The sequence below is a fragment of the Malus sylvestris genome, chromosome 1, assembly GCF_916048215.2.
Source record: "Malus sylvestris chromosome 1, drMalSylv7.2, whole genome shotgun sequence".
NCBI classification, from domain to species: Eukaryota; Viridiplantae; Streptophyta; class Magnoliopsida; order Rosales; family Rosaceae; genus Malus; species Malus sylvestris.
Genome location: NC_062260.1, coordinates 3595753 through 3603100, shown reverse-complemented (window position 1 = coordinate 3603100; position 7348 = coordinate 3595753).

The following is a 7348-nucleotide window of genomic DNA, read 5'->3' as shown; positions in this document are numbered from 1 at the left end:
GTATGGTACAAACAGTAGTTCCCCAAGTCTTCAGTCAAGAGAGTCTTTTGGCTGGAGACTTAAAATTCAGTCCATGTGTGGGCCGAAGTAACTAGATGTCGTCTTGAACCGATACTCGATATGAGGCGATGCTCGATCTGAAATGAAGCTCAACTAGAAGTAGCACATGTTGCGAGGTTGCTCTACTTGTGGCTTATGTTGCCTTGGTTGGCTCGACTTGTGGCATTAAAGGTGAGGGAATCCCTTTTATAGAATAAGGGTTCGCTCCTCAATACATAAATGATGGGCTAGAGTTGATGCTTGTGGCGAGGCAGTTGCTCAGCAGGCGGCAATGCTCTCTAATGATGGTGAGGGAATCCCTTTTATAGAATAAAGGCTCGCTCCTCAATACATAAATGATGGGCTAGAGTTGATGATCGCGGCGAGGCGGTTGCTCAGCAGGCGGCGATGCTCTCTAATGATGGTGAGGGAGTCCCTTTTATAGAATAAGGGTTCGCTCCTCAATACATAAATAATGGGCTAAGAGTTTATGCTCGCGGCGAGGCAGTTGCTCAGCAAGCGGCGATGCTCTCTAATGATAGTGAGGGAGTCCCATTTATAGAATAAGGGGCTCGCTCCTCAATACATAAGTGATGGGCTAAGAGTTGATGCTCGCGGCGAGGCGATTGCTCAACAGGCGGCAATGCTCTCTAATGATGGTGAGGGAGTCCCTTTTATAAAATAAGGGCTCGCTCCTCAATACATAAATGATGGGCTAAAGTTGATGCTCGCGGCGAGGCGGTTGCTCAGCAGGTGGCGATGCTCTCTAATGATGGTAAGGGAGTCCCTTTTATAGAATAAGGGCTCGCTCCTCAATACATAAGTGATGGGCTAAGAGTTGATGCTCGCGGCGAAGCGGTTGCTCAACAGGCGGCAATGCTCTCTAATGATGGTGAGGGAGTCCCTTTTATAGAATAAGGGGCTCGCTCCTCAATCCATAAGTGATGGGCTAAGAGTTGATGCTCACGGCGAGGCGGTTGCTCAGCAGGTGGCGATGCTTTCTAATGAAGGTGAGGGAGTCCCTTTTATATAATAAGGGCTCGTTCCTTAGTACATGAACAATGAGTGCTCTCTAATGAAAGTGAGGGAGTCCCTTTTATAGAATAAGGGTTCGTTCCTCAGTACATAAATAATGGGCTAGAGTCCCCCAAGTATTTTTCATGAAGCCCAGTTGTGAAAGCCCAATATATGGTACATAGTGTAGTCCCCCAAGTCTTCAGTCAATAGAGGCTGTTGGCTGGAGACTTCAACTTTAATCCATGTATGGGCCGAAGTGGCGGTTGTTCGGAGACGGTCTTTGTATACCATGCACTGAAGCTTTGTAGGTGAAATTTTTAAAGTGAAGCTTTGAAGCTGGAGCTCTATAAATGAAGCTTTCAAAGCTGCTTCGAAGCTGGAGCTCTGTAAATGAAGCTTTCGAAGCTGATTGACATGAGTGATGCTCATGAATGTTTATGTCGATTGACATGAGTGATGCTCATGGATGTTGACATGAGTGATGTTTATGAATGTTGACATGAGTGATGCTCATGAATATTGACATGAATGATGTTCATGAATGTTTATGTATGATTGACATGAGTGATGCTCATGAATGTTTATGTATGATTGACATGAGTGATGCTCATGTATAATTTTGGAGTACTGGACGTACTTTTAATCATCTGGTTGGTGATAATAGCAGCAGGCTGCCGGATAATTTTAAAGTACTGGGCGTATTTTTGATCACCTGGTTGGTGATAATAACGGCAGGCTGCCGAATTATTTTGGAGTACTAGGCGTACTTTTGATCACCTAGTTGGTGATAATAGCGGCTGGGTGCTGAATAAATTTGGAGTACTGGACGTACTTTTGATCACCTAGTTGGTGATAATAGTGGCAGGGTGCCGAATAAACTTGAAGCCATAGGACCTGGCTCTTTTGGGCATATGGGCCTTCCCCTCCCCCCCCCCACATAACATTCCAGCCCATTATTTTGGGCTTGCCGGTTTTTTTTTTTTTTGTTTTACCCTCTGATGGGGTTATACATATTTCTCCGAAAGATAGGAAAAATAAATTACATCATTCAAAAATAAATCCAACCCTCGCTCAATGGGTCACGCCCATAATTCTCTTTTCTGCATGCCATCATCACCGCAATTATCTCTGCTTCTTTTTTATCTTCTTTTTCTTTCTGCTTTTGCTTTCTGCTTTTACTTTCTGCTTTCTGCTTTTGTTTCCCACTCCATTTCCAGACATCCTTTTGCTTTTTCTTTTCTCTTTTTATTCCTTGCTTTTGCTTTTGTTTCCCGCAGCTCACTTGATTGCTTTTGCCTTTCCTCTGCACCTTTGTTGCTTTTGTTTTTGTTTCCCATGTGCTATCGCAGAGCAAAATCTCGTAAATGTAAAATTTTTCCCTTTACACCCTGATACATCCTGATGTCGTCGTGAAATTGAAGGAGATTGCAGATCGTATGATTCGGTCCGGCTACGAAAATGAGTGTGTGCAGGTGTATAACAGCGTCAAACGCGACGCTTTGGACGAGTGTTTGGTGATTCTGGGCGTCGAAAAGCTGAGCATTGAGGAAGTGCAGAAGATTGAGTGCAAGAGCAGATCCACCTGACTCTTTGTAGAGTTTACCGACTTGGGAAATCTCAACGCTGCTTGCCGGTGTGAAATAACATCATCACTGGCAGAACTGACCAAGCAGGAGTAAAGCCTCTTGGGCTCACAGTCCCGGTCTAGAAAGCTTACTGGTTACCGGCTGGTTTGCATTCCTTAGAGGGAAACGGAATAGAGTTCCTGCAAATGGTGTTTTCATGTCGCAACCAAAAGCACAGTAAGGCAAGAATTGATCTTTGTACGTAGACTGGTTTCTGCAAATCCACCTGACTTTCTGTAGAGTTTACCGACTTGGGAAATCTCAACGCTGCTTGCCGGTGCGAAACAACGTCATCACTGGCAGAACTGACCGAGCAGGAGTAGCTTTCTAGGCTCACAGTCCCGGTCTCCCCATACATACATTTCAACATGCATGATGGTTGCCACCTGGTTTGCCGTGCCCTTCTCGATCAACGCTTCGTGGACGAGCTTGGCGTCGTTCAGGATGATCATGGTTCGAGTACCCATTTTAAGAGTGAAAATGGGGCCATACTTTAGCTGGAGATCATCGGCGTACTGGAAGAATGGTTTTCCAAAGCGGGCAAACTGGAAGAGATTACCGACAATCAGCCATCTCGGCGGACCAGGAGGGAGATTGGGGTGCTTGGATTTGGACTTGTGGGTGAGCAGGAAGATTAAACCAGAAATGAGGAATGCTAGAGGACGATGGATTGTACAAGTTTCTAGAAACAGAGAGGCCACAGGGCCGGAGGCAGAGAAGAAAGAGAAGGATATGGGTTTTTGTGGGTATTTAGATAGAGAATCTTAGGATTTTTAGAGAGAGAGATTGGTGTTCTTGGTTTTTTGTGATTTTTTTTTTTTTTTTTGTAAGAGGATAGTAGAGTGAGAGATAGAGTATTTGGTTTCCTGGGTTTTCTTGCAGATTCACGACGGAGGTGAAAAATTGAGAGAGAACCGACATAGCTTTTCGTGTCGTTTCCCACAGATAGCGCCAAATGTTGATGCACAAAACCGAAGGGGTCTTGGAACAACGTAAATCCGACCGTGAATCTGAAAGAAAGTAAAGAACACAAGATGTATCGTGGTTCACCCCAATGTTTGGGCTACGTCCACATTGATATTGTATTTCTCTGTTTTGTGAGAGGATTATGAGGGTGAGAGCTTTGTAATGTGAGAATGAGTCCTCCTCATTGTGAGGGTGAGGAGTCCCTTTTATAGAATAAGGGCTCCTCACTTATTACATATTTGCCCATTCATTTATTACATAATTACATTTGAGTCCCCCGAGTATTTATACAAGGTATAAATACGGAGGCCCTAAGTATCTACAAACACCTCTCAACCTAGGGTTCTAGAACCTTAAGACGAGGTTACCTAATTCACTGTGAAGTTCAAGATCTCCTCCACTAGGTTCAACTGGCTTAACTATATTTATAAAAATATAGGTGCACCGAATCGGGATCAGGTTGTAAGGGCATAGGTATTCAAAGGAGATGAGCGTTTTTACGGTGAACATGGTTCAGCCCCGTCTAAATGCCGAACTACAAAATGCACATGAAAGTAGCCAATTATAGAACACTTCACTTCACAGGAAACTAATGAAGTGACCTCTAAAGAATTAAGAATTCTTTGCTGGCTAAGACTTGGATAGATAATCAACCAACATAAGCAATGTTGTTAATTCACCTAAAGCTGCTCATAAATTGCTTGATTCTACGACTCCAGTGGTGTTAATAAAAACTGAAGAAGTCACAAGTTGCCAACATTGTATTGTTAATCCAAACTAAATATGTGTTGACGAGAGGGTTAGAATAATTAGCATTTTCTCAGGGTGTGGGAAAGGTTTTTGTGTTGAGCGTATCAGTTGTTTGTTGAGTGGAAGGGGCTTTTCACATGGCAGAACCTCTTCTATTTATAGGGATAGCATTTGTGATAAACAAGTCTACCAAGGTAAAGTCCTGATGGGACTGTGTTTACTCGGCATTTACTTGAATATTCCCTGTATCTCTTTAATTCCTTTCTTAGCCAAGACTTCATCTTCATCCATTCTTGGCTTCTTTGATTCCATCTGGGATTCTGAACTTCACCCTATTATGTGATTAATTCATTCTTATTTGATCAAGAATTAATCTAATCCTTGGGATAGTTCGCATTTAATCAAAGCTTTATTCTGATTCTTGGCAATTTCAATTTACATAGGACTTGACCAAGCCACATCTGATCTTAGTCCTCACACAGTCCTATTTTCATAAGGACTACCATTTCTTGGGCTAAAAATTCATTGGCCTGAGGGATCTTTACTGGGCTAAGGATTGTGGGGTTAGTCCATTCTCGACCCAAGCTATTATTTCAAGCCCAAACAGAATCTATGATCGTGTTCGTCTACCATGCAAGTTATGTAAGATATACGTATATTGTCAGACTTCGAGTTTATATTAATCATATTGGCTTAATATGAGATTCAAATCCATTGTCCCAACACTAAATATCTATCAATAATACATGTGTGTGTGTGTGTGTTAATGAAAACTATAGCATAAACGTGCGCAATGACGATGGACGAGACATGCACAAACGATGGAGCATGGGGTCGGACCAAAGAAAAAAAGAAGAGAAAACGCTGTAAATGGGGCAAGCCAGCAAAGCAACTACATATTCTCAATGCAATGCACTGCGTACGTGCATGTATATTAATTAATTCATATATCAAAAGTTGAGAGAGGATAACCGTGAGTTTTCCCGGCCCCCGGAAATGGTGGATAACCGTAACTTGCCACTAGTTGTCCTCCTTTAAAAAAATTAAATTAAATAAATAAATAAAAATAAAAAATAAAAAACTTGAGAGAGGATTTTGCTTATGATCCATTAACTTGCTAGTTGCTACTCATTTGATCGTATATATTCCATGATCCTTCTTCACTTTGATATCAATTCCTATGCAAAAAGCAATATCAATAAGTAACAAAAGCGATTGCTTTTATGAAGGCTTATCCATAATTAAACTCCTTCTCCTAGAAGGTATATGAACAACATTTTCTAATTTCTGGCACGCAATCATCAAATCCGAACTAGTTGAACTTAAACTCGAAATTGAGCAAAAGCTTCATGCAACCCGAAGGAAACAAAGAGAAGAAAGAAAGAGGAAGGGTCGGCAAGAGGAAGAGAAGATTGCGTTGATACAGAATGAAACAATGAGAGACCTTGATATCTTGACTGTTCCAACATCACCATCAAGCATTGTCCTCCTCAATGTTGGCTGAAATTATGAGTTGAAGAATATTCACTTTAATATGATTCGATCTTTGTATGGTTTGAGGAGTAAAGATTCCTGGGCACATATTAGATATATTTTCAGCACGGTGTCTAACATTACTCCTTGTGCCAATGTCACGTCGGACATTATATGTTGAAAATTAATAGATCTTCAGTACTCAAACCATAAAAAATGGCACCATATTAAAGTGCATATTCTTCCATTCATAATTTCGGGCAGCATCGTGGAAGACAATACTTGACGTTGAGTTGAAGTAGTCGTGACATCAAGGTCTCGCATTGTTTCATTATACATCAACACAATCATCGTTTCCTCATTGCCGATCCTTCTTCTCGCATTCTTCTCTTCGTTTCCTTCGGATTGCACAAAGCTTGTGCTCAATTTCAGGTTCAAATTCAACTACTTCGCAATCCAATGATGGCGTACCACATATTCACCTTCAAGGAACAATGAAAAAAAATGAGATAAAAATCACGAAAAATAAATAAATTAAACAAGATATGAGGTGGCAAGCCAAAAACTTGTTAAGATAGTTGCAAACACACAATATCGTTCAAGTAATACAATAGTAGTAGAGCATTGTTCCGACAAGAATCGAGTTAACCTATTTATTAACGAAATTTAAAAGCAAACAAAAAAAAAAGATTGAATTGAAGAGTGAATTGAAGACAAGTAAATAAACCAATTAAGAAGCACAAAATTAATAAAACGCTAGGCCAGCGATTTCACCTAGCATGTTGATAGTAATTTTCCCTAATCTCACTAATACTCTCCTGTGTTATATTAGTTGCGTTCCTTACTAACAACCCACTTTAATCAAACAATTAATGGTCGATTAATTGGATACATTAATAATAATAATAACAAACACTCAACATGCAAAGGTAATGTGGTTCAAATTCGTCTTTGACAAGAATCGAACCTAAAACCTCTTACTTAGAAATAAAGAGAAATGTCACTAGACCATAATACTAAATGGTAACATGCAAAGGTGGATTGAATTAATAACTTCAAAATATTGGGTATTCATAGCTAAATTAGATTGTAGCCCAGCCCAAGCAAAAGAAATTAAGTTCATCATAAACTTGAATAACAAAATGATTGAATTTGAAAGCATAAAAAGAACCGACTTGAATCCTCCAATTTCTCCTCCTTGAGCTCTCAGCTTCTCTCTCTACACATGATTTGTGCATTCTGTTTGTGTGTGTAGATGTGCAGGTCTATGTATCTTCCCATGTTATTATTGAAGAGGACTTGCATGGCACAAAGACATTGCTAAATTCAGACTCTTTGCCAATAATATGACATGGGCTAGTTTTTTTCCACATATCCTTGTACTACTAAGACGAAATACCATTGTAACAGTGAACCTAAAAAATCACATGTTCTTTACCCTCTTATTAGGCCGTTCTCTCCCCTTAAATTTTCATGTT